General features: G+C 39.2%; 1 long non-coding RNA gene and 1 pseudogene across 2 annotated transcripts in view; one reads left to right on the forward strand and one right to left on the reverse strand.

Annotated features, from left to right (window-relative positions):
• Window positions 1–26,436, forward strand: part of LOC118544547 (uncharacterized) — a 353,084-nt gene that overhangs the window by 174,746 nt on the left and 151,902 nt on the right. The window contains exon 3 of one of the 2 annotated variants that reach the window (XR_013443713.1): window positions 25,228–25,292. The exons of the other annotated variant lie outside the window; for it this stretch is intronic. This is a non-coding gene — a long non-coding RNA (uncharacterized LOC118544547). The remainder of the gene's footprint in view (window positions 1–25,227; window positions 25,293–26,436) is intronic. 2 annotated transcript variants of the gene reach the window in all.
• Window positions 10,920–11,397, reverse strand: LOC118544555 (phosphatidylinositol N-acetylglucosaminyltransferase subunit P pseudogene; annotated as a pseudogene).

Consider the following 26,436-nt stretch of genomic DNA (forward strand, 5'->3'; position numbering starts at 1 on the left):
TTAGCTGAAGGTCAAACAAGCATGCAGAATGGTGCTCCAGAAAGTGTTGAACAGGCCCCTTCAGGAATCGATCATAATAATGCAGATGCTCCATCACTTTCTCTTTCAGGGCTGGGAATGAGAAACGGCAATGCGGGGAGGAAGAGAGACCAGAAATAAGATAAAACTGCTAAGTAAGAGGAGAATTTGTCTATGAGACCTCTAAGATGCATTCTTTGATCATTTATTTATCCCCCAAAGCCAATGAGATTTTAAATAAATAATTCAGTGTGTGTTTGACAATGTGTTTGACACTTGCTATAAATTAGATGGTGGAGATCTCTATAGTAAGTTAGTGCTAGAGCTGTTACCATTACTTTTTTTTTTTAAAAGCCAACTAGCTTGGTTATGATTTGTTTTGTCCTTTAGTCTACTGAAATGGTGAATTATATTAATTTTCAAATGTTAAACCAACCTAGCCTTTCTGGGGTAAATTCCACTTGGTCATGATATATTGTTGTTTCTACATATTGCTGGATTTGATATGCTATTTTATTGAATATTTTCCACCCATTTTCATGAGGGATATTGGTCTATGGTTTTCTTGTAACCATGTTACCAGTGTAATGCTGGTCCCATAAACTAATTGTCAAGTGTTCTCTTATTTTCTGGAAGCATTTATATGGAATCAGTATTATTTCTTCTTTAAATACTTGACATACTTTATTAAGTATTTATATTGAAGTGAAGCCATTTGAGTTGGAGCTTTTTGTGTTGCAGAGTTTTTAAGTATGAATTCAATTTCTTTAATATAGGACTATCTTTTTAAGATTTTTATTTTTATTTTTGAGTGAGCTTTATTAGGTTGTGTCTTTCAAGGAATTTGCCCGTTTCATCTAAATTGGTAAATTCATGCACATATAAAAGGTATTTGTAATATTTTCTTATCCTTTTAATATCTGTGGGGTCTTTGTAAGGTCTCCTCTTTTATTCTTTATATTCTTTTATTCTTGTGTCTTTGTTTCTGGCTAGAGGTTTATCAATTTTATTGATTTTTTTCAAAAGCTAGCTTTTGCTTTTATTACTAAACTTTTCTCTTTCCAATTTCATTGATTTCTACTCTATTATTATTTCCTTCTGTCTTCTTGCTCTGGGTTTAATTTATTGCCATTTTCTAGTTCTTAAGGAGAAATTGTAGATAATTGGTTTGAGGTCTTTCTTCTTTTTTATGGAAGTATGTAATATTATAAATCTTCCTTGAAGCACGGCTTTAACTGCATCCCACACATTTTGACATTGCATTTTACTTTTTATTCGATTCAAAATATTTCCTAATTTCCCTTGCAACTTTGTTTTTGACCCATGGATTATTTAGAAGTGGGTTTAATTTTTCAGTATTTGGGGATTTCCGGCTATCTTTCTGCTATTGATTTCTAGTTCAATTCCGTTGTAGTTAGAGAACCTATCTGTGAGATTTCACTCCTTTTAAGTATGTTGAGGGTTGTTTGATGGATCAGAATATAGTCTGTTTTGGTGAATGTTTCATGTGGACTTGACAGTAATGTATATCCTGGTGTTGTTGGAGTAGTCTATAAATGTCAATTATATCAAATTAGTTGATAGTCTTGTTCAGGTCTTGTATGTGCTCATCGATTTTTCTGTCAGCTTGTTCTGTTGATTGCTGAGAAAGAATGCTGAAGCCTTCAAATGAAACTGTGGATTTTTTTAAATTTCTCTTCTGTCAGGTTTTGCTTCATGTTTTTTGAAGCTCTACCAATAGGTGCATAGATATCTAGAGTCGTTACATTTTCTTTTATCATTTGTGATGTACCTCTTGATCCCTAGTAATGTTCCTTGCTCTAGAGAATGTTGATTGTTTTGCGGCTGCTGTTGTTTCAGCAGTTTATCAATCTGTTTATCTTCGTTTTCTTTCACCTTCTGTGAGAGGTGCTTCCCATCTAGTTCTTTGCTCTGATGCTTTGGGCCTGTCCTGCACATGTGTCTCTTGGATGTCCTGTGATTTGAGATGTGGTTGGAATCTTGGCTCTATTCTTAGAGCCTATGCCTTGCTATTTGAGTCTCTCTCACACATGCAGACTCATGGGTGAGCCTGAGAGTGATCTTCAGAATAAGGGTATCCCCTGCTTTAGGTGTCGCCTTTCTCAAATTCCCCCCACATTCTCCAACCTGCCAGGCTCTTTATCCCATTCCTCTGGCCAGAAATATGGTGCTTCTACTGAAGTTTTAGCCACCTGAATTACTGCTCAACCACAGTTGAGCAACCACAGAAAAGTTGGTTTTCTTTTCCAACTTCTGACTTTCTCTCCAATCCAACGCCTTTTGTGTGCTTTTCAGAGTCCTCAAGTAGCTGCTTTTTGTGTTTTGGTAAGTGGTTTTACTTGTAATCAGAGGATAATATAGGCTCTAGTGGAGTTTCCCTACCATGCTGGAGGAGAACCTCTACTTCTTCCGAGGCAGGCTGAAAATGCTTTGTTACTATAGATCGTCAAGAAAATGGAGAAGCCTTCCGGATCTGAAGAGGATGGAGAAAAATCAGGAGCTCTGGTAAGCCATATGGGCCTGAAAAAAAGAAGATGCAAACAGAGCTTTGCCTTTAACTGCTTTTTCCTATTTTCTGCTCTCCTGCTCTAAGGAAGTTTACTGATTTTTTGCCTGTAAAACTATTTGAAGAAACTCTGAACCCAGTATTTTCACAGAGGATATAAATCTATTCTTCTACAAAGTCTGTTGCCCAAATTTGAAATTGTTCACTCAATTGGTGTATTGCCCCTGCAGGAACACTCTTTCATTCTTAGGGTGGGAATTGATTTTTCTTCTCTTATTTTGTCGTGTGAGACTACTAAGTCTATTACAACCTCAGAATTTTCACACATTATTTAAAAACCTGTTCACAATGTGAGAAGGTCTTGCATAGGCTTGCCTATACCAATGTGTAAAAACTTCCAGCTGCCTATGAAATTGTGAAGACAAGCTACATTCCTCATTAAGGGTACAGATTAATGTCTGAAGAAAGCAAGAGCTTTCTACCAACATTTTCCAAAATTTTGAATTTTTCTTTATTTAAAGTGACTTCACCCTAACCTCTAAGCATGCAGATTAGTGGGATTTTTCTATCCATAATTAAAATATTTGCTTGCAAAAAATACATCTAGGCCTTTCAAATTAGTGAGTTTACCTAGTTGAAGTTTTTGATTTATATAAATTAGTGCTTTTTGAATAGGCAAATCTAAATATTTATACTCAAAATACTTGTTTGCACAAATCCTGCATACATTGAAGTTAGATGACCATTTAAAGACTGGTTTTGAATTCCTGTATCAGTTCTAACAATTTTTTGGTGGAGTCTTTTTTGTTTTCTACATAAAGTATCATGTCATTTGTGAAGAATGAAAGTTTGACTTCTTCCTTGCCGATTTGGATGCCTTTTATTTCCTTTTGTTGTCTGATTCCTGGCGCTAGGACTTCCAGTATGATGATAAATAATGGTGATGAGAGTGTACATCCCTGTCTTGTTCCTGACCATAGAGGAAAAGCTTTCAGTTTTTACCCTTTGAGGATGATACAAGCTTTGGGTCTTTAATTAAAACACTAACTGGTTGATCTATACTTTCAGATTTAGCTTTGCCACATTCAAGTCTTGTTCTATTCAATTACTAGCTCCCTCCCTTCAGCACCCCCTTCCTTTGACTGTCCACTTTCAGTACGGGTGGGCTATTCAAACCTTTCTTTTTCTGTTAGTGAAATAAATTGAAATGTTCAAAAAGGAAAATCAAAAATAAAGTATGCTGGCATTTTCTTTCTTTCTTTTTTTAAGATTTATTTATTTATTTAGAGAGAGGGAGAGACAGAGAGAATGTGCAAGTAGGGGGAGGGGCAGAGGGAGAGAATCTTCAAGCAGACTCCCTGCTGAGCGCAGAGCCAGATGCAGGACTCAAGTCTCACAACCTTTGAGATCATGACCTCAGTGGAAACCCAGAGTCAGACGCTTAACTTACTGAACCACACAGGTGCCCAGATGATGGCATCTTCATACCGTAATTCATGAACTGGGATTGTCTGAACATGGTATAGACGAGAATCCACAGAAAGAAGGATGAGAAGATGCACTGATATCCTGTCTTCTCAAAAGGGTATGTCTGGGCACAGATGGCCATATTCTGGGGATAGAATTTAGGAAGGGCCCCACCCTCCCTTGCTGTGCATTTTTTATGAAGCAAGTGTGAGTGTTGCCTTGCCATTGGAGACATAGATTGAGATAGACTGCCAAATAGTCTGGGCTTCAGTGCCAGTTGCTGACAGTATTTGTTGGAGACCTTGGGGGTAGTTGAGGTCACGTCCACCTTCTCCTTCTAGGGGAAAGGCCGCCCCCACTCCCAGCTAGTTGACTGCCATGTAACTCAGAGAGAGCTCTAAGGGCTTTAGACATTCCTGCTTATTCTTCCATATCTATTTTGAATACACATATAATTTTTGGATAATTATGGATTTACAGGAAAGTTGCAAAGTTAGTTGCTAGAGACTAAATAAACGTGACACCCCAGAATTCATCAGTTGAAACCTAATCCCCAGTGTGATAGTATTTAGAGATGGGACCTTTGGGAAGTGACTCGGTAGACACCCTTATGAAAGAGTCCCTAAGAGTTTGCTCACCTCTTCCACCGTATATAGTGAATAATGAATATATATATGTATATATTCATTAGTGACATAGTGAAAAAAATGGCTGTCTATGAATGTGGAAGTGGGTCCTCACCCGATACGAAACCTGCTGGCACCTTGATTTTGGCCTTGCTAGCCTCCAGAACTGTGAGAATCATACATCGTTGTTTAAGCCACCCAGTCTATGGTATTTTTGTTATAGCATCCTGAACAGACTAAGACAACAGTACAGAGGATTCCTATGCATTCTTCATTCAGTTTCTGCTAATAGTAACATTACTGTGATAAATTTGTCAAAGAGAATAAATTAAGTCCTATTAACTGAACTTCAGGCTTTAATTAGATCTAATATTTTGTTTCTGTTCCAGGATCCAATCCAGGATACTATATTGCATTTAGTCATATCTATTTTTAGGGTGGAAGGATGAACACTGTGGCTACATGTCACTGAAAATTCTCTGATCGTAACCTTTTTGGATATAGTCATAAGCAAAACTGTATGTAAAAGTGAAATGATTGGAAAATTCAGTCAGGAATATGCTGTGTTGACACTTCTCTTTTCAGATTTATCCACTCTTGGTGCCAGATCTTGATCAGAATTATTGGAGGTCAGGGAGTTATCTTTATACCATCCATTGTCCTTAGTACAGTGCCTTGTGCACTGGAGACATGCAGAACATGTTGTGAAGTTAATGAACAAATGAATGTCACTCCCTGAAGCTTACTCATCATGACCTAGCCTAATGTGTCAGCATATCAGTACTAGTTTATTTTTAGAATTCACATGGTGTCCTGATGAATCTGTAGCTTCACAACAATATGAATTCTTACAGAAAAATAGAAAATATTCCATCCTGTTTGCTAATAAACTATAACTTGACCCATTATTCATACACAGTCTAGATTCTGCTGGACATTACCATTCACCAATACTACCTCTTCTTCTTTTTTATTTGTTTTTTAAGAAAAATTGATGTATTCAGTGAGACTTCAAGAAAATGGATGTTCAAGAGGTTTTACTTGGCCTCTCCACTTAAATGAATGAAGTTTGCTTATAGAGTTCCAATGAGTTAAGTTACAAATGTGCAGAGATGATGGGTGAAGTAGGTTAGGATGATCGAAGGTAGTACTGAAATCTCTTTCTGATAATTAGGTATGTATATTTGTAAATGGTGCTGCTGACACTTCCCAAAGACAAAGATGCGCCACACACACACACACACACACACACACACACACACACACACACACACACACAGCGTCTCCAAATCAACTGATCTGTCAACACATTTTGAAAGAAGCTCCTGTAACAAGAATAAAAACAAGGCAACGAGCCCATTTAAAAATGTGTTTCCAATACAGAAGTCACTAGCCATGCATAACTATTTAAATCAACTCAAATGAAATATAAATAAAAATGTATTTCCTTAGTTACACTACCACGTTTCAAGTACTCAGTAATTGCATGTGGTGAGTAGCGACTATATTGGACCCCGAGAACATTTCCGCTCTCATAGAAAGTTCTATTGCCCAGGGCTGCATTTAAAGCTACTTGTGAGGCATTTGGCACCATTTGAGAACTAAACTTAAATGATTGTGAAACCAGCAGATCTGGTTCATTTGGTTAAGTTTAAATGTTTTACTTTAATTCTGCTTAGGTTCAATCTGAGCAAATATTTCTAATGGATATGAAGCACTTTAACCAGTAGATTCTTTTTCTTTTTTTTTAAATTTTATTTATTTATTTATTTATTTATTTATTTATTTATTTATTTGAGAGAGAGAGAGAGTGTGAGCATGAGTCAGGGGAGGGGCAGAGGGAGAGGGAGATAGAGAATCTCAAGCAAACTCCATACTGAGCAGGGAGCCCGCCGGGAGCTCCGATGCCAGGACCCTGAGATCATGACCTGAGCCAAAATCAAGACTCGGATGCTTAACCAACTGAGCCACCCAGGGAGGGAGAGAACATTAGGAAATATGTATATGGATTTTTCCAGACTCTGCCTGCACATTCTCCCCATATGATCCAGCCGTTTATCCCTACACTTTGCTGTAATAAATCTTAGCCATTAGCACAACCATATCTGAATCCTATGAATCCTTCTAGGTGAATCTCCAAACATGGGGTAGTCTTGGGGACTCCTGACACACTGTCTTTAACAGAATTCCTGTTTTTTATTTTTTAAAAGAATGATAAAGGGGCACCTGGGTGGCTCAATTGTTGTGTCTGCCTTTGGCTCAGGTCATGATCCCAGGGTCCTGGGATGGAGTCCCACATCAGGCTCCCTGCTCAGCAGGGAGTCTGCGTCTCCCTCTGCCCCTCCCCATGCTTGTGCTCTCTCTCTCTGTGTCAAATAAATAAATAAATAAAATCTTTTTTTTTTAATAGAAGAATGATAAAAGGGTTTTTGTTGTGGGCAACTAAAAATTCTTACAGCTCAAATTGAGACAGACTTAAATTCCACCCAGACTGTCAGTGTTTTCCTGAGCAGGCTAGAGACAATGAAATAATATTTAACATATATATCAAGGTATTCAGCACACAGTAGGAATTCAAATGATACTGGCTGTATTTTTCTTTCTCTTATTCCCTCTACTCAGCCCCATTAGAATTTAATGTTTTTAAGTGGGTGGACGTTAGGAGACATTTATGTTGCCTGTTTTCTTTCTCCGGTTTTCTTTGCTAGAAAGCACACAATATATTTGAAAGTTAGATCATTATCCAGGTTTGTTCTTTTGGCATCTGGTGTTTAAGGCAATTTCAGCTTCCACTCCAATTTTCTTCATCACATGTTCCTACCAATTGAATTTCACTTGTTCTTTTTAAGAGGAGAAATATGAAACACAGAGAGGGATCATTTTATGGTTTCAAAGGCAGCAGGGTCAACCAGGAGAGCTCATAATTGAAATCTAAAATGTATGTTTTTTCTTCTTTGCAAGCCAAAAAGAAGAGAAGAGACCATGACCTAAACCACTAGCACTTCTGTTGATGGAGAATGGTAGACACTGAAGCAATTACTAGAGCAAAAGTTTCAGGTCTGGAATGTGGGGGAAGGACTATAGGCACTTAACCAGGGAAATAAGTTATTCAAGAAGTTTCCTTTTCCTGGGGTGCCTGGGTGGCTCAGTCGTTAAGCGTCTGCCTTTGGCTCAGGTCATGATCCCAGGGTCCTGGGATCGAGCCCCGCATCGGGCTCCCTGCTCGGTGGGAAGCCTGCTTTTCCCTCTCCCACTCCCCCTGCTTGTGTTCCCTCTCTCACTGTGTCTCTCTCTGTCAAATAAATAAATAAGATCTTAAAAAAAAAGAAATTTCTTTTTCCTAACACTAGGCCCAGTGACTTAAGTTTTTATTATGAAATATACAGAATAAATGTAGTCCATAAGTTGGGTCACTGACCAACCAGTGATCAAAATATTATAAACGATAAGGTTAAAGACATGCAATGGGATGCTCAGCCTTAAGAATAGGGAATTCTGGCCCCTAAATTCACAGTTGACTAACGACCCATCTCCATTTCCAGCCATTCCCACGTGCAGAAACCTGCCTCTCCTCTTTGAACTTGAGGCCATATCTTCAGTAGTGTCCCACTGAATACTGGTATTTCCATGTGACAGTCCCTTAGGCATCTCAAATTTACTGTATGCAAAAATGAATTCAATTCAGAGAAAAGGAGAATACCTTTTATGCATCACCTGTTATGCTGAGGATGCCTGCATCCGTGATCTAGTTCCATAGCTGAGATATTATGTCATGCTCCTGTAAAGGCACTGGTCTTGGCGGTGAGAAAAGCATCCCCAGTTAAGCATTTTGGAATGTTCCATCTGTGCTCCACTGCCTCTGCAGAGGATTCATGGATCACAGTGGTGACTCTTGGCCTTCTTCCACCTTTGTGAAGCAGTCCCATGTAGGAAATGGGAGGTCTTCATCTTTGTCCCTCTGCCATCCCTGGACAAATTGTAAGTACCTTGCAGTCAGCAGGAAAATAACTCAATCTAGCTCTCCATTTTCAGTGTGGCTTCTTTGATGAATGATACAATTATAAAAAGGGCCGGAAATACTCAAACTCAGTGCTGCAAATTCTGAGCCCAGCAAACACCCGGAGGCCATCTCTCAAGTCTGAGGCTGTTTGTTCGATACTTTTTGCTCCTTATCTGTTCCTCCTGCTGTTGTTTCTTTTGGCTTCTTCCTTACCTGTTGATCACGCATTGACCTTTCTGATGCTGGACACTTCTAAGCTCTGTAGGTAACTTCAGATGTTATTTCCCCTTCTCTGACTACGAAGTTACCAAATGTTCTGTTTCAAAAAAACACTGGCCAGGAATACATCTGGTTATCTATCATTTGCTCACACATGCAGCTTGTAACACCTCCATTCTCTCTGTGTAGATCTTTATTTTCACACATTATGATCTACTGGCTCAAAGAATAGAAGGGGGTAGATGCATGTGCAGGAGAATTAAAAACAAACAACAAAACAAACAGAAAAAGGTGGATACATGATTTGATGTAGCCCTGAGCATGTTTACCATGAAATTAAAATTGTACGTCTACAGGAGCTGTAGAATTTTTCCAAACCAGGATTCTGGTCTACCAACCTACAGTCATCTATGATGTGGCTGAGGTTAGATAGAGTTAGGAGGAGTGGCACAGATTAACATTTGTTGAACATCTACTATGGCTCTGTTATTTCTTAGACTGTCCCTAAGGATGTGTGACTGGTGAGAGTGGTTATTCAATCTGAGACTATCACCTGAAATGTCTATAAGAATAAGTGTCTGTGTGTTGGAAAAGGCGATACCCTGGGTTAGGATGCCATTTGTTTTTTTAACAAGTGCTATACAAACATTTCTAAATCAGTGGAGTCTTTTTTCGTCAAATTAAATAGTAATAATTACAAAATAAATACCACTAGGCATGTGTGTTCTGGACATCCTCAGAGTAAAGACAGGGCTGGAGCCTGATTCCCATCATCTTTTCTTGGAGGGCCCTGAGATAATACCCCAGGACCCTGGAGCTTTGTGGACCACAAGACAATTATATGGTCTGGTGGAAAGAGAACAACTCTCAAGTTAGATGGACTGGGAGTTTGAATCCCAGCTCTGCCAATACTCCCTCTTGATCCCGGCAACTTATTTAATTTCCCTGAGCATCAGTTTTCTCAATTTCAACAGAATTGGGGGAAATACTATATATATTTCAACAGTTATAAGAAATGAATGTGCAATGTATTGATGTGGCACAGAGTAGTTGTTTAACAGATGTTAGTTGTCTTTCTCCCTTCCTTGAATTAAAGTCTTTCCTGAGGTTAGAATTAAAGGAGGAGCCTTTGTTAAAATGTAGGGATGGTATTTGGGAATGAGATGTTGAGTACTGCCTTGGACCTTCTTCCACTTACCGTGACTGGTTTAGATAGGGTTAGAGAGCTGGCCTAGAGAAGATAAGAGTGAGAGCTAGTCACTAGGGGAGAAATGGGAAGAGGACAGATGGGTGACAGGGAGAGATAGCTAATGGGAACCAATTGAGCTCAATTGGATGTCCCGAGGGCATCCTTACAGTATGGGGTATGGAGGACAGTGAAAAGTATCTGGACCAGAAAGGGAACATCACAGATTGATGTCCAAAGGAAGGGATCCTGATTAGATTGTAAATCATAGATTTCCAAGATAAATGTCACTACTTCACACTGGATATCGAAGGGATAGACCAGTTTTATCACAGAATCATAGAACTTCTGAGCTGGTAGGGAGTTTATCTTTCTTCTGGTCTACCTGCCTTGGTTTATAGAGGAGGAAACAAGAGGCTCTGAGGTGAAGTGGCTAGCACAGAGTCCCTCTGTGAGTTAGGAACAGGGTTACAGCCTGATGTGTTTCCTCTGTAATATATGGCTTGCTCCTCCAGATTTTCCTCTTATTTCCAGGTCAGACTGCATACAATTCCATAATCTCCCTTAGCAACTTGTCATAATGTTCATGGTCCAGAATATAATTCTCAAATAAGAAATTCTGTTTTACATATATTTAAATCTCAGCCACTAAACATTTTCTGATCTTTTTTTTATGGTAATGCAGTATTTTATTTATTCTGTTCATTAATAACTAATACTCAAGAACTTTTATAATATTAATAGAACTTAATCTAAAAGAATCAACTTACTTTGTTTACATTTCAATATTGGGTACGAGAGAGAGTCAAAATAATTATGGTCAAAATTATTACATAAAAAATTATAGTCAATGCTCAGTGTTAGTCTACATACAATTTAGTTTTTGGCATATAGTTATTTAGTTGCCAGGAAGAACATTTGGTTTACTTCGTTAATAGGAATATCTCTTAATGCTGGGATGGCCTCCTCTCGGTATTTTCTTCTGCTGTTGATTTTTAGCATAGTTATCTGTGATTGTATGAATGGAGGTGAGTGGAGAGGTACTCATCATGTTTATTCCAAATAAGAGTACGTAACCAATTACTATAGTAGTGAGGAAGTAGACGGGCAGTGCAACCGCCTAGTATTTTTGAGGCCAATAGGTTAATCCTAAGGAGTTTAGCCAAGATTCAGGAATAAATGCCCACACAAGATACAGGATGAAACCAAATTGGGAGCTTAAGAAAAGAACAAAGCCATAAATCGCTCTTTCTGGCAATGGCGACGGTGAATTTTCCACCGTTTTCCCTGCGGCTTTAGACAAACTTGGGTCCTCGAAGCGCCCACTCAGGCCCCTCCCGACAGCTCGGCCACTTCAGCGCCGAGCCCCGCCCCCCGCGCAAGCGCCTTCCGGAAAGCCTCCGCGGGGGCGAGAGAGGGAAAAACTAAAGGAAAGGCCGGGTCGCTACGGCGCCGCCCACCCTCGTCCCCCCGGGTCCCGCCCAGGCGCAGGCGCACCGCGACCCTTGCCGGCCCGGAGCGCGCGAGCGGGGGGGGATGGCCGGATCGCTGCGCTCGCTACCGCGAAAGAGCTTTCTGATCTTTTCTAAAAGCCACTCTACCTATAATAACTTGACTACCTTAGATAAACTTAGTAGTGTGTTAAATGCAATAAACCCTTACACATGAGGAGCAAATTCATATAGATAAAAAGAGGAGTTTTGATAAGAATATCACGTTTCAGACGCCTTGCCAAAGAGGGGCCATAGCAGTCTGATCAGGGGCAGGAACATTAAAAGACCTCCCCAGATTAAGAATTCCTCATATCAGTGAGGTCATATGATACATGTCTTTCTGTTTGACTTATTTCGCTCAGCATAATACCCTCCAGTTCCATCCATGTCGTTGCAAATGGCAAGAGGGTTGCTGGAGTGGGGGGTGGGGTGGGAGGGATGGGGTGACTGGGTGATGGACACTGGGGAGGGTATGTGTTCTGGTAAGCGCTGTGAATTGTGCAAGACTGTTGAATCTCAGATCTGTACCTCTGAAACAAATAATGCAATATATGTTAAGAAAGAAAAAAAGAAGAATGTAGCAGGAGGGGAAGAATGAAGGGGGGGAAATCGGAGGGGGAGAAGAACCATGAGAGACAATGGACTCTGAAAAACAAACTGAGGGTTCTAGAGGGGAGGGGGGTGGGAGGATGGGTTAGCCTGGTGATGGGTATTGAGGAGGGCACGTTCTGCATGGAGCACTGGGTGTTATGCACAAACAATGAATCATGGAACACTATATCTAAAACTAATGATGTAATGTATGGGGATTAACATAACAATAAAAAATTAAAAAAAAAAAAAAAAGACCTCCCCAAATTTAGATATAATTCAGTTACAGTCAAGGAATGTATTCTGGCTAAGGCAGAAAAAGCACAGAGGCTACATGAAGAGTTTTAGAAGAGACTTGAAATGTTAAAAAAAAAAAGTCATATGAAATAAAAATACTTGGGTATAAAAACCACAGAGACTTAAAAATCATGCCTGTTATAGTTTGAGGAAGCAAACAATAAGACCGTCCCTGGAGGGACAGGAGGTTGAGAGCACACTGATGTGATTACTGCCTTCTAGGGGAGGCTCAGGGGAATGTATTCATATAATAAAATCCATAAATAAATAATGCACAAATCGGATGTCACTTTATTAATTTTTAGTAAAAAAATATAATTGTCACAAGGGCAAGAAACTTAAGCTTGTATGACATATGCATATTCTCAGTGTGGGTAGTCTATACTTTATGCCTAAAAACCAAATAATAACTAGAAAGTGCCTGGGAGAGCATATAGTCAGCACAATGAAAGTTATTTAGGTGATCTTAATGGCAGTTTCATCAAGTTATGACAATCTGATGAATCGATCACCATCCTATAGGGTTAATCTCGATTTTGATCTGATGTCTATATTCATAGGTAAGGGACTCTTTCCTGGAGGGTGCTAGAAACACACTCTCAATATTAGTGTTGTAAACTCTCAAAAGTAGAACATTTCCTTTGTGATTGAGTTATATATATATATATATATATATATATATATATATATTCCTTTCTCATTCATTGATTCAGAAAGTATTTAATGAATATTTACAACTTGTCAGGCATTGTGTTCATGCTGGGCATAAAAAAGGGAGCAAGACAAACATAGCCCTATGGAGACTAAAGTCTCCTGCTGTACAGAGATTAAGGTCTAGATCTTAATTGAGATTGAAGTTATACAACAAACAAGTTGTGACCAGAGTATAAATGATATAGTAGAGGAAGTTCAGGGTACTGTGGAAGCCAGTAAGAGGGACATCTGAGACTGGGGAGGTCTTCTTGTAGGAAGTGGTATGTTACTCAGGACTTGAAGGTTTTGTAGAGGTAATTTGACAATATTATGCCAAAAGTTTAAAGCTATGTCTATATTTGACACTGTAAATTTTAGATATTTATTCTAAACAAATAATCATAGATGTGTAAAAAGATATAAAACATCCTGGGTCTTGGTTTTATAAAGAGAAAAATTGGAAATAATAGAGAAATGGTTAAACAAATCATTATATATATATATTAAGCAAAATGTGATATATATTATAAACAAAATGATAATATATATATATATAATGAAAGACATACTGCACAGCTAATACAAATATTATTGTCAGAATATCTACTGTCTAAGTCAGGAGTTAGCAGACTACAGCCAGATTATGACAATGGCCTGCCATCTGCTTTGTTTTTTTAACTTTTTATTTTGTAGTAACTATGGATTCATAGGAAGTTGCGAAGATAGTGCAGCAAAGTCCTATGTATCCTTCACCTGATATCCTTCGCTGGTTACAGCTTACATATAACAGTAGTACAAGGTCAAAACTGGGAATTGACATTATTAGTACAATGTGTGTGTGGATTCCTATAATCATGACCATGATCAAGATACAGAACTATGCCATTATCCAAAGAAATCCCTTGTCCTATTCTTTTATAGTCATACTCACCCCTTCTCCCTTACCATTTCCGAACCTTGCTCTTCATCTCTGTAATTTTGTCATTTTGGAGAATGTTATATAAGTGAAATCATAACTTTTAAAATTCGCTTTTTTTTTTTTTCACTCAGCATCATGTCTTTGGATGCATCTAAATTTTACATGTATTAGTAGTTCAGTTCTTTTTTTAGTGCTGAATAATATTCTATGATATGGATATATCACATTTTGTTTAACCATTCACCTATTGAAGGACTTTATGTTCGTATCCTGTTTTTGACTGTTACAAATAAAACTGCTGTGACCATTTGTGTGTAGGTTTTTGTGTGGACATAAGTTTTTATTTCTCTGGGATAAATGCCTAGAAATGTGATTGCTAGGTCAGATGGTAAGTGTATGTTTAGCTGTTTAAATAACTGCTAAGTGCCTATATCATTTTATAATCCCCTGAACAATGTATAAGAGATCCGGTTGCTCTGCATCCTTGCCAGCATTTGGTATTATTATTGTTTTTTAATTTTAGCTGTTCTGATAGGTCTGTAGTGATATCTAATCATGTGAGATTTTGGTCAGATACATAGTTTGCACTACCACATGGTTTTGATTTCTGCAGCTATAAAACATGTCTTAAAATTGGACAGAATGATTCCTCCCACTATAGCCTTCTCTGAAAATTGTTTTAGCTTTTCTGGTTCTTTGCCTCTTCATATAAATTTTAGAATAATTTTGTCTATATCTGCAAAAAGATATGCTGGGACTATGATGAGAGTTATGTTATGTTATGTTAAGCATGTATATCAACTTAGGGAGCATTGAGATCTTTACTATGTTAAGTCTTTCAATCCATGAACACAATATGTCTACTACCTGTTTTTGCAAATAAAGTTTTATTGGAGCGCCTATATGCCTATTCATTATATACCATCATTTACATATTGTACATATTTACATATTGCTTTCTTGCTATAACAGCGGAGTCAGATAGTTGTGACAAAGGCTGGCCCAAAAGCCTAAAATATTTACTCTCTGACCCTTTACAGAAAAATTTGCCAGCCTCTGGATCAGATAAATATTTATGCTATACTGTGGAAACAGCATATTACAAAACAGTATAAATGGTATGGTACCATTTTAATTTTAAATCTCAATTTTAATCACACTTACATGTATACATATGCAAAGTAAGATGACAGAAAGAATATAAAACAAAATTTTAACCCTGGTTCTTTCAGGAAAGTAGTATTAATGGTGATTTCTAAAAATTTTCTTTGTGGTTATGTCTTCTACTTTCTATCCTAGCTAGCTAAAAGGAATTTATCAAGTTAAGGAAGGATTCTCCTTTCAATTCTCTCTCACCAATCTTATAAGACTTTTTCTTTTCAGGTTTAAAGAGACTTTGAAATTATAGAAGATATGACAATCAATTGTTTATGTTAGAGATAGTCAATGATGCTTTTCCAATATGCCTTTTCAAAGTGTGGATTTAAGCAACTAAGGTTGATAAGCACAGGTAAGAAAATGCCATAGATATTAAGAGTCTTAATTCTTGGTTTATTTCGAATAATAGCAATGGAGTGAGTTTAAACTCAATAAATAAACACTTAAGGTTTATTTACCAGTTACTGCATGCAAATGCAACATGCTTAAGCCTGAACACCAATATGAGCAAATTGGTTACTGCTGAATGACCATTTCAAATTATGGATACTGGCAAAGTGAAAACTTGCATTTCACTGGCAAAGTGAAAACTTGCATTTTCAATTAGTGAAAACTCTAACCCTCTATTAACTATTACTGATGGCAGATTAACCAAGATCTAGACAGATCCAGTAACAAGTCACACCATGAGGGTAAGCTGCTATTTGAGAAATGGAGTGTATGGCATAAAATATAGTGATGATAGCTATGCTTTCATCTGGAAAGGGCTCTGATAAGATCATGAAAGACCAAAGAGGTGTTTGGAAGGGACACAGGTAACTGACGGGTTAATAACCTCCTTCATAAAGTCACAATGCACCTCAGGTGACTCCACTCTGTTCCTGCATTGATTATTTCTTAAACCCTAATCTTGATTTTTTAACTGTATTCTGCATCTACTCTGCAAGTATTCATTTATATGCTATGAACTAAAATAAATTAACATTACTTTAATAACTCTAGGAATTACACATTAATAGTTCCCTCTTCATAACCAATGAAGAAAGTTTGTATGGGGAAAAGATATGCAATTATAAAAGGCTCTGATCCTACTCAGAAGCAGGCACAAATTTTCTTAAATGAAAACATGTTTATTATATAAAGGCTGCAGATGCTCAGAACAGCTTGTCATCCCTTTGCTTTTAGGTGATGCCCACACAGCACTAAGAACAGCAGAGATCTGGCAATTTTCTAATTAAACGTGATCAATATTGACAACCAAAAGGCATCATTCTGGCCCTGGAGTAGATTTTTGGGTCACAATTATCTTATTTGTCTGTCTACATTGTTCACATTAACTGGATAAATTGGCTGATCAAATCTCCACTTCTGTAATACCAGCCTGAAGGAGAGAAGTTTAGGGATTTGTACAACAGTAGAGAATGAATAAAAGGTGTCCATTCATTCATCCATTCTTTTAACAAAGGTTGATGATTGCTCTCTTCTACTGTGCTTGGTATATGGAGATTACAGTAATGGGTGAGGCATGGATCCTTCTCCATAAGAAGCTTAGAAATTATGATAAAAAAATAGGATGCATAATCATGCAGGTATAAGGCAGATATGTCATCAGAAATATATAAATGCAGTACTGTAGGAATTTATAGGATAAGGCATTATTTCTGTCTGAGGGGATTAGAAAGAGCTTTCTGGAGGAAGTGACCTCGAACGGGGACTTGAAGGCAGGATGTAGGTAAGGCAAAGACACAGATAGGGATGCAGAATAATTAACTAGGGTAAACTTAAGAGAGGGGGAAATTAGTGTAAGGCTTCAGGGGTGTTTTGGGGAACTCAATGGCAGATATGGAGCCAGGCCTCAGGGAGAGATTGGTGTCAAGGCTGGGAAGCAATCAGGAACTCGAAGTTCTTTTATTTTTGCTTCATTTTTTTCTCTCTATAGACTTGCTTTCTTTGCTTCTCCACTCACACAGTGGACTATAGCCACTCCCAACTCTTTAATTAAAAGACAGCAAAGAGGGGTGCCTGGGTGGCTCAGTCAGTTAAGCGTCTGACTCCTGATTTTGGCTGAGGTCATGATCTCAGGGTTGTGAGATCGAGCCCCGCTTTGGGCTTTGCTCTGGGCGTGGAGCCTGCTTGAGATTCTCTCTCTCCCTCTGCCCCTCCCTACCCTCCCCCCCCCCCCCCCCCCCCGCTCAAGCAGGCACGTGTGCTCTCTCTCAGATAAATAAATAAATAAATAAAAAGACAGCAAAGAGAATCTTCTTGCCCTACATTTATGTCAGTCTCATGAACCACAGCAAGGAGAGTGAAGTCACAAATTAACATAGCTTCCAGGGGAAAATCTGGAAGTTCCTCACTAAGGATAGATAACTTGCATGCTGGTCAGGTATTTCCTGATGGTGATGTACTGTAGGATGTGTGGGGAATTGTAGAACAGTGCAATTGGAATACAGGTTTAGAAGGGCAGTTGAGGAAAAATAATGAAAGACTTTGGGGAATCACTGAGAAGAGTAGTAATATAAAATGAATGCTCTGGATAAATTAATTTGACAGCACTGAGTATGATAAAATGAAGTATAGATTTCCTTTTGTCTTATTTTTGTATTCATTGATCTCGCTGCATTATGTGCACCTTTGTAAGCCACTTTAACTTCTTTGGAAACAAGATGAAAGATGATACAATAATTGTCAATTTTTTAAAAAAGAATACGGGTGATAGGTAATAAAAATTCAACTTAGAATTTGTGTTATCCACTAATTTGTTCTGTGATTATTCATTGTCACTAAACCACTCTGGGTTCAATTTTTCTAGTTTTTAAAAAATGTGAGTTTCAACTAGAAAAATGACTCTGTGTGCCCTTCATTCCACTTGCCTCATCCAGATAGTATTAAAGTTCTTGGCACTTTCCCTCTGAGCTTGGACTGGGCATCAGAATCTTTCTCCATTCTCTAGGCAGCTCATAAACACCAGTCCACTGCAGGTATCACTGGAGGCCAAAATATTTGCCATCTCTCGACTACGATTCTAAAGTGTTAGGTTTTCATAATATCACAGGATGCAGATGGAACTTTTTGCCAACCCCCTTGTTTTACAGATGAGAAAACTGAGACCCAGAAAGAGTAAGTGATTGGCATAACATCACACAAGCTAGTAAGTTATAGCCTGAGATTAGATTTTTCTTTTAGTAATTTTAATGAAAAATTGTTTTTGCTGTTATAATCCTTCCTCTATGTGATCACTTAGTTTGATTTGGAATTGTTCTTTTAAATAATGCAACTGAGTTACTGAGGGTCTTTTTTTTTTTTTAATTTTATATTTTCTAACAGACTGATGAGACATAACTACCTGAATTCACATTTTCTGGTTAATGAAATGTGATTTTTAGTGGACCACCACCGACATTCCAGAATTCAGCAATTAGGCAAAAGCCATGTTTTTAATATTGTGAAATTGGAACTTTAACCAGTTTATGAATTGGCAACTCTGGGTACACACTGTACTTGGTGTTCTGTTATTCTTATTTTCCTCTTCTTGCCTGTGTGCCCTGATTTCTCAGCTGCTGTGGGAGTGCAAAATTAGAATCCTAGAGATGCAAGATTTTTCAGGTCACCTGATCTGGTCTTTGGAGACCAGGGAGATGAACCTCTTTGTCAACGAAGACAGGAAACTACCAAACTCATTCTGAATGAACTCAACAGATGCAGACCAGATCAGGATCATATATCCTCCTTTAGTACAGACATTTGTTTTAGTTTATAAACCCCTTGTAGGTGATACTCATTCTGCTGTGTTGCCATTATTTGTTCACTGGTTTAATCTCCCCTTGGAGGCCCTTGAGGACAGGAATGTATATCTGTCATTGCTTAGAGTATCCAACACATATTAGGAGTTGATAAATGTCCATTGTTCAATGAACGATGCAGCTGCTCATTGAATTCTATTTTGTTATGAAGCATAGTGGAAGCTCTTTTCTTTTGCTTGGCCCCTTCAGAGGGGCCCACATCCCCGGTGCCTCAGCACAAGAACTAATAGAAAAAGACCAATCAGGAAATATTTGTTGAATGAAGAGATGAATAAAAGATGACTTCACATCTCTTGAAAGTCTCCTCACACGTTCATTCTTGTGTTATCCCTATTTTCCCAATTTGTATTGATGTATTAAAGATATTTTTCCCCATATGAACCTATTCATGCCCTGTTAAACTTCAAAATATTAGTCAAACTAGAAGACATAATAGGCAGAGAATCCCAATTATATCATAGCTTCTTGTGCTGGGGCCTTTCCTTATATTGCCAATTAAATTTAACAAACAATCTTGAACATCTCTGTGTATAAGGCACAGCCGATGGGGCAGATAGTTAAGGAATTTTAGCAGAGGAATGACTTGACCAAACACCCTGTTGGCCCTTCAATATGACCAGTCTTTGCTAACTCCTTGGCAGTCACCATGTTTCCTCCCATGTCTGGGATTCCCTCTCCTGTTGTTGCTCTCCCTAGGCATCCTGGCTATTGGGTCAAACATCCCGAGTGTGAATTCTGACTACTACCACTACTACTACTGCTGCCTAGTTGTGTGACCTTGGCCATGTTTCTTAATCTCTCTGTGTCTCAGTTTCCTCGTCTGTAAAATGGGCATGCTTATACTTAGGAGGTTTCTTGGTTAGGAGTCTATGAAATTATGCACACAAAGTGCTTACCACAGTGCCTGGCACACAATGAACGCCAATCATTTTCATTATTAGTATAAAAAGGCTTTCAGTCTGCATTTCCTCATTCCCTAATCTCTGTTCAAGGCCCAGCTCAAATGTTGCTACCGCTACGAAGATTTCTCTGCTGTCGGTCAACCTGATCTTTCCCTTTTCACATGTCTTTAGTGTGTACTCTACCTCACAAGTACTCCCTTGTTCCAGGGCAGTAGGCAAGGTTTCCTGGTTTTCCAATGGCCTGTGGCACACAGTTTAGCACTTGGATATAAAGATATTTAATAGCATTCTGCCTTGTTCATGATATAATTATTCCCTGCCTTTGTCTTCCTTTCAAATGAAGTTTAAGCAACATGTGAGGCTAAGCAACAGGACGGGTGTAAGGTAAAACACAGAATCTTAGAAAACACTTTCTGATTTAACAAGGGCTGAAGGGGCCGGGCCACACCCTAGCTTTCTCTCTCTCCAACGGTTTTTTTCTCTTGTTAACTCCTGAGTTCAGTTGGCTTTCTGATTTAAATGAGCCCATTTTTCTTAAGCTGCTGCCATCGATTTCTGGGCATACAACACTGTTATAATCATTGGTTTGTGAAGGTTTTTGGTGTCAGATTCCCCATTTCCTCAGTCTAAACCCTCAGCATTCTGCACAGCCGTACGGAATTGGCATTTCTATCTTAACCACATCCAATCAGCTTGGGAAATGGCCAAATCCAGGGTCTTTTACCCATTAATTCAAACAGTTGTAGGAAAAGTCTCAAGGATTTGTCAGCCAATTGTGGGCTATGCAGGACAGAGTTGTCTTTCCCTGAGTTAGTGGGGTCTTCATCCCCTGCTTCACGTGTTTTCCTAGCCCTCAGCTATAGACAGCCCACCAAATTGTGGAGGGATGACACACACAAATTCTAGATAGTGGTTACTTTTGGGGGCGGAGGATGAGAGAGAGAATGGAGATGGGAAGCGAAAGTAACAGAGGGACTTTCAAGTACAATGCTAACATTCCCTAAATTGTCAGTGGTTGCTTGCAGGTGGGTTGTATTAGTTTTTTTATACTCTGCAATATAATAATTTTGTATGTATTTAATATACATTTTTTTAAAGTAGAAAAACTGGGAATTATAAGCCTATGAATATTTTCTCCCTTGCCATCTTTGTCCTGCATTCAAAATGCAATCATCCAAGAATTCTCAAAATTAATATTAGAAAGGTCATCTTGTGCTGCCCACCTTGTCATCTTAGTTTTCAAACTACCAGTTCTTAGGATTCTGTTGGAGGTGCCTCAAGCACCATCCAGAGAGGCAAAGGGAATTCAATAGGTAGAGTCTGGGCTCCTCACCCCTTTCAAATACATTTGATTCTGTTTTACATGTTAAGATTCTGGGTTAGAAATGGTTAAAAAACCAGGAAGGAGAGCATTATAGCTATTTCTGGTTTTTGAAAGCTACCAAATGAAATTAGACTGCAGGTTGCTTGAGGCAGTCCAAGTTTATGCCTTTCTGCCTGATGTCCCAGGGGAATTACTTACTAATGGCCCCTCCTTTCATTCTTTGATGGTCTTGGTTTGGATCATAAATTGTAAGGTATCCTAGTTACAAAGAGTACTTTTCTAACAACTTTATCTAAGATTGCAAAGGACTAGTTCCCAAAGCTGAAGCACGGCGTGAAAGAAATGAAGAGGACCAATTAGGGAGCTTTCTTGATCTGTTTTTTTTCAAGCTTTTTTTTTTTAAAGCAGAATTTCTCCTGGGTTTATTTCTTTTTAACCATTTTTTCCTAAGGTATCATTTGCAGATTCCTCACCTTATTGGTCACTGCTCTTTTTTTTTTTTTTTTAAAGATTTTATTTATTTATTTGACAGAGAGACACAGCGAGAGAGGGAATACAAGCAGGGGGAATGGGAGAGGGAGAAGCAGGCTTCCCACGGAGCAGGGAGCCCAATGCGGGGCTCGATTCCAGGACCCTGGGACCACGACCTGAGCCGAAGGCAGACGCTTAACGACTGAGCCACCCAGGCGCCCCATTGGTCACTGCTCTTGATGTGTTTCAGTTTTTGTTTCCCCCGGCGTCTCCAGAAGTAAAAATGATCTTTCAAATGTCGTCTATTCAGGGTGGATTAAAGAGGCTCTCAGGATTGTAGAATATGTGTATAAAAAGGAAATAAAAGATCATCAAGACCATCCCAGTTGGATGGATATGGGGAACTCTACTGTCAGGCACCTACGTAGGAATCATTAGGGAAACTCGCTTGTTCTTGGAGATTCTTATTAGGTTGCTCTGGCTGGCACCTGACATGGGAAGCTGAATTTTAGCAATCTCCAGTGATTCTGTTGCTTGGCCATTTTTGGGGAATCCCCAGGGAGCTTTGTATGGTATTACATATCATAAAAAGATATGTAATTATCTTAATTATTCTAAATGCTGCCTTTCCTCTTATCAAATAAATATCACTTGTCTCCCTCATATTTAATATTTATCAAACCTATAGGTGCTATTGTGACTAATCAAAATACAGTGTGTTTAAAAGTTGTCCAATTCATAATAGCTATTTGTCTTTTCCCCCCCAACAAATAACTACCAAGAATACAAACTATCATGTATAAATCCGATACCTTATTTTAGTTTATCGTTGGGTCCTTACACTCTGAAACAGTGAAGACTTATTACAATTCACTTAACTTTACAGAGAAGGCCAGATAAACCAAATGTCACAAACCTAGGTCATGGCCAGTGGTGTGTGCTGGTAAATGTTTAATAAGCAGCTCTCTGTTGAGGGTGGCAGGCAGTGGGGGAAGGGGTAGGAAAGAAAGCCCTGATTTGTAAAGTTTATCAAATTTCTGTAATGTAAATATTTTTACCATGACTACCACCGTGACTTTATTCAGTTTGGAACTGGGACAAGATGCACATAATTGGCACTTGCTGAGCTAGTGCAGGCTGGCTCTAGCAGACCACCGGGCTAACTGAAAATCGAGTTTTCATGACTCCTAACTCAATGTTCCTTTCATTACTCTGCAAATGAAGCTGGCCTGTTAAGAAGCCCTGGTAGCACATTATTTTGGGAATCAGGGGCTAGCATTTTGTTTATGAACTCTGGAGCCACATAAATGTAAAATCATCCATGTCTGAATCCCTGTGGGGTTTCCTCTTGCCTCCATATCACCCTGTTCTGACCTTAGAGTTGCCACATTGGGCTCTCCAGATTTCCATGGACTTTGCCTTCCTTCTTAGCCTGGTTCTTATGGTACAGCCTAGTTTATCTTCAGGGTAGCAGCTTACCAGATCTCCACTTTGGTGTGGGTCAGTCCACTTAACTATGATTTTAAGGTTTTATTAAATCTAGTTCCCCAGTGGTCCTGTGGTGTCTTTGACAAGCGTAGACTCTGTTAATTTTTATTAACTCTCCGTAATATATTGCTTTCCGAAGTGGATTCTAAAAAACAATAGTCCTTAAAGACGTTCAGTGTAGCAAAGGGTTTCATGGTTGAAGAGGAATGGGAAATGTGGGGCACTACTGTACTATCTCTGTCCCCCACACCTTTGGAAAATCACAGTCCATATTCACAGATTAATGTCTGTGAACAGTCTTGCAGACAGATGTACACTTACTTTGGTCTGAACTAGCTTCTCCAAAATTTATTCAAGCATGGACTCTTTCATCACTGACCCCTATTTCAATCCACAGACTATGCTTTGGGAAATGCTGAACCAGCAGCATCGGTCTTAGGGCATTTCAAAATTTACATTTCATGTTGGATTACTCTCTACTTTCCCGCATCCGAATGATGGCTCCCTTTGCCCCATTTGAATGGCCAATGGAGAAACACTGACAGACTGTGAGATCAACGACTGACCCAGCCCTTCAGGCTTCAGTGGCCAGCTCTGTCCATCTTCTGGGATTCCTTTTACTCCTCCTTTGGATGGCTTACCCTGCATAAAAGAAGGGTCTTTCTAATATAAGAATCCATTTTTACATGGAAGAACTATCAGACCATACTTCTGTTTTCTTTACTCCTATCTACCTGACGAGAGTGGGTGGCACAAGAATGGGCAGATGTGAGTGAGGATAAAGAAGTCGGGGTTGAAGGAAATAGGGTAATAGAGGACCTGGACAGGCATGGAGAGGAATTTAAATGTGAAGATGGTAAGAAACAGGAAATGGAACAGCTGCCCTCTTTCTTTTGTTCTTGAGCAACTTCTTCAAGAGAAAGAAGTAGTGACTTTATTGAAATAGCTCATTTATAAGGCATTTGTTTCTTTTCCTTAGATGATGACATGGCTTTAAGTTTGAGCCACACCTAATGTGACCCAGGTGGCTTCAGTAAACCCGCTCCTGCCGTGCATTCTTGCATTGGTAATCCCTGACTTCTTTGCCTCTTTCTCCTGTGGAGCTCCTGTGCTGGATTCATTGCAGCTGAGCTACTGGGTACTCAGCCTCAGTCCCATGGCAATAGCCGTGAATTTCCTCCTTGAACGGGGTGATATCCTTGGAGAATCCAACCTGCCCAAAAGGAACAATAAGGTGACTAGTATTTTTTTTTTCATGAGTGCCCAATGGAATTATATCATTGCTTCTAATTTCTCTCCATGAGACTTCTTGTCTGGGGAATATCTACTCCACAATTGATTAAATCTGTATCTGCAGGGAATAGAAATACTTTACCAACCATCATTGTTCTGAATAAGTGTGCCTGTCCCAAGAGCCAGTGAGAGAAATGTGGGAATGTTTTAATGCTGCGTCTTCCATTGCCTCGGTTCACCCCTATTTGCTTTGAAGAGATGCTTGCTGTCATGAATGCCCTGCAGCCTGCCTCCTCAGCCGGCCTGGCTGTTTATGATTGCCATTCATCTGCAGCCCGCGCACTGCAAGGCTTCCTATTCGAATTCCCAAAGCTTCTCCAGTTAGGTCTCGTTTTTTTTTTTTATCTTTATTTACCTGATCTTGCAATATGGTAGGGTCATGGCGTACTCACCTTTTTATGGGACTTCCTTGGAATGCGCTCTCCTGCTCACACCTGAGAGCAGGTTTGTTAAGAAAACTGATTCTTTATAAGAGGCCACCTAATTTGGAGAGTAAATGTTGAAACCTTCTTAATCTTCTCCTTCCCTTGTGCCTTAGCTGTTTCTCAGAAATCCCTGTGGAACTTAGATGGAGACCGTGGTTGGAATTGCTAAATGATTATATTACAAACTGTTGAGTCTGGTACTCCCCAGCGACTAGCTGAGCTGAGTGCACAGGTGTACTCAGTACACAGGGCACACAGGTGTTCTGAGTAGGTTTTAATCATTTCCATGTTTTCTCTGCCTTCTTATCCTTGGTCCTGTATTAACAGCTGGTCTTCCTACCCACAATGCATCTGGAGGCACGGAGGGGGCTGTTCGGACACGTTTATTCCTGGTAAGAGTTCAATGCCTCTTTCAAATTATACCGATTCTTGTTTTTCTTCTTGATACTTGAATCTCTGACTCTGTTATTTGGTGTGAATCTCTGTTATTTGGTGTTTACTATTTCTTTTGGGTTCCGTGGCTTTTGGCCGTTTGAACTTATCTCCGGCTTATAAATTGTTTTCTATTCCTAAGTTCTTGTCTGGGTATTCTCTCTGACTTCCACACTCCTTAAAATTTTGGATGAATGATGTTCATGTTAGTCCTGACTGATGTGAAACCCTATTGGCTGGGCTGGGCCCCTTAACCTAGGGAGAAGGGAATTTTGAAATTTTAGAACCAAATGTCCTTAGTTCTTTGCTTATTGCTAGCCTAGGGACAGTGGGTGAGACCCTCCAGGTAACATGGTAATGCAGCTCGTGCCACACTAGTAGCACTCATGGTTCAGCTAGTAGAAATAAAGTTGGAGCCACTGAGGCTTCATTTGCAAACACTCTGGGATTAAACGTCTAGCTTGCCCACCCCCATACTGCTATTGATCTTGCTGCTAAAGAAATTCAAGTAGGATTCTAACAGGCTACCAGGCATCCACCTACAAAATCAGCTCCATGTGTGGACTCAGGGTTTTGGATCCTGTGAACACTACAGGTAGTCATTGTCCTCTGTTTGTTGGGGGCGGAGGGTTGAGCAATATATAATTGCCCTCCAGTAGCCTGGGAGTATCTCTTTGTGGTGTTGTTCCAGGTTCTAGCCTGTCTTATGATTAACATGGTTGCTAGGCTCAAGTGGAATTGAGGTGAGCAATGCACTTTCCTAGCTAAATGGGATAGAAGGTTGGCTTTCTTCTTCCGAGGTTTTATGTTCTTTTGTTTATTCTGCTTACATCTTTAATTCTTCATTTTAGGATGAGGCCCTCTGCTGTAATTCTGTGTTCTTTTTGGCTTGAAGGATTTTTATAGGCCCCTTTGTGACTAGATTATAAGTAATCACCTGTTTGCCCTTTGGGGTGGTATGCAAGTCTGGAGCTCATCTTTCGATGGATGAATGATGGGCAATGGGGAGGACACATTCAAACGATGGCCTTGGTGCTAAGATAGCTAAAGCACTTGGGTCCACCTGGAAGCGTTTGAATTGCTAATGGCAGATACTGTACATCA

The sequence above is a fragment of the Halichoerus grypus genome, chromosome 14, assembly GCF_964656455.1.
Source record: "Halichoerus grypus chromosome 14, mHalGry1.hap1.1, whole genome shotgun sequence".
In the NCBI taxonomy this organism is placed as follows: domain Eukaryota; kingdom Metazoa; phylum Chordata; class Mammalia; order Carnivora; family Phocidae; genus Halichoerus; species Halichoerus grypus.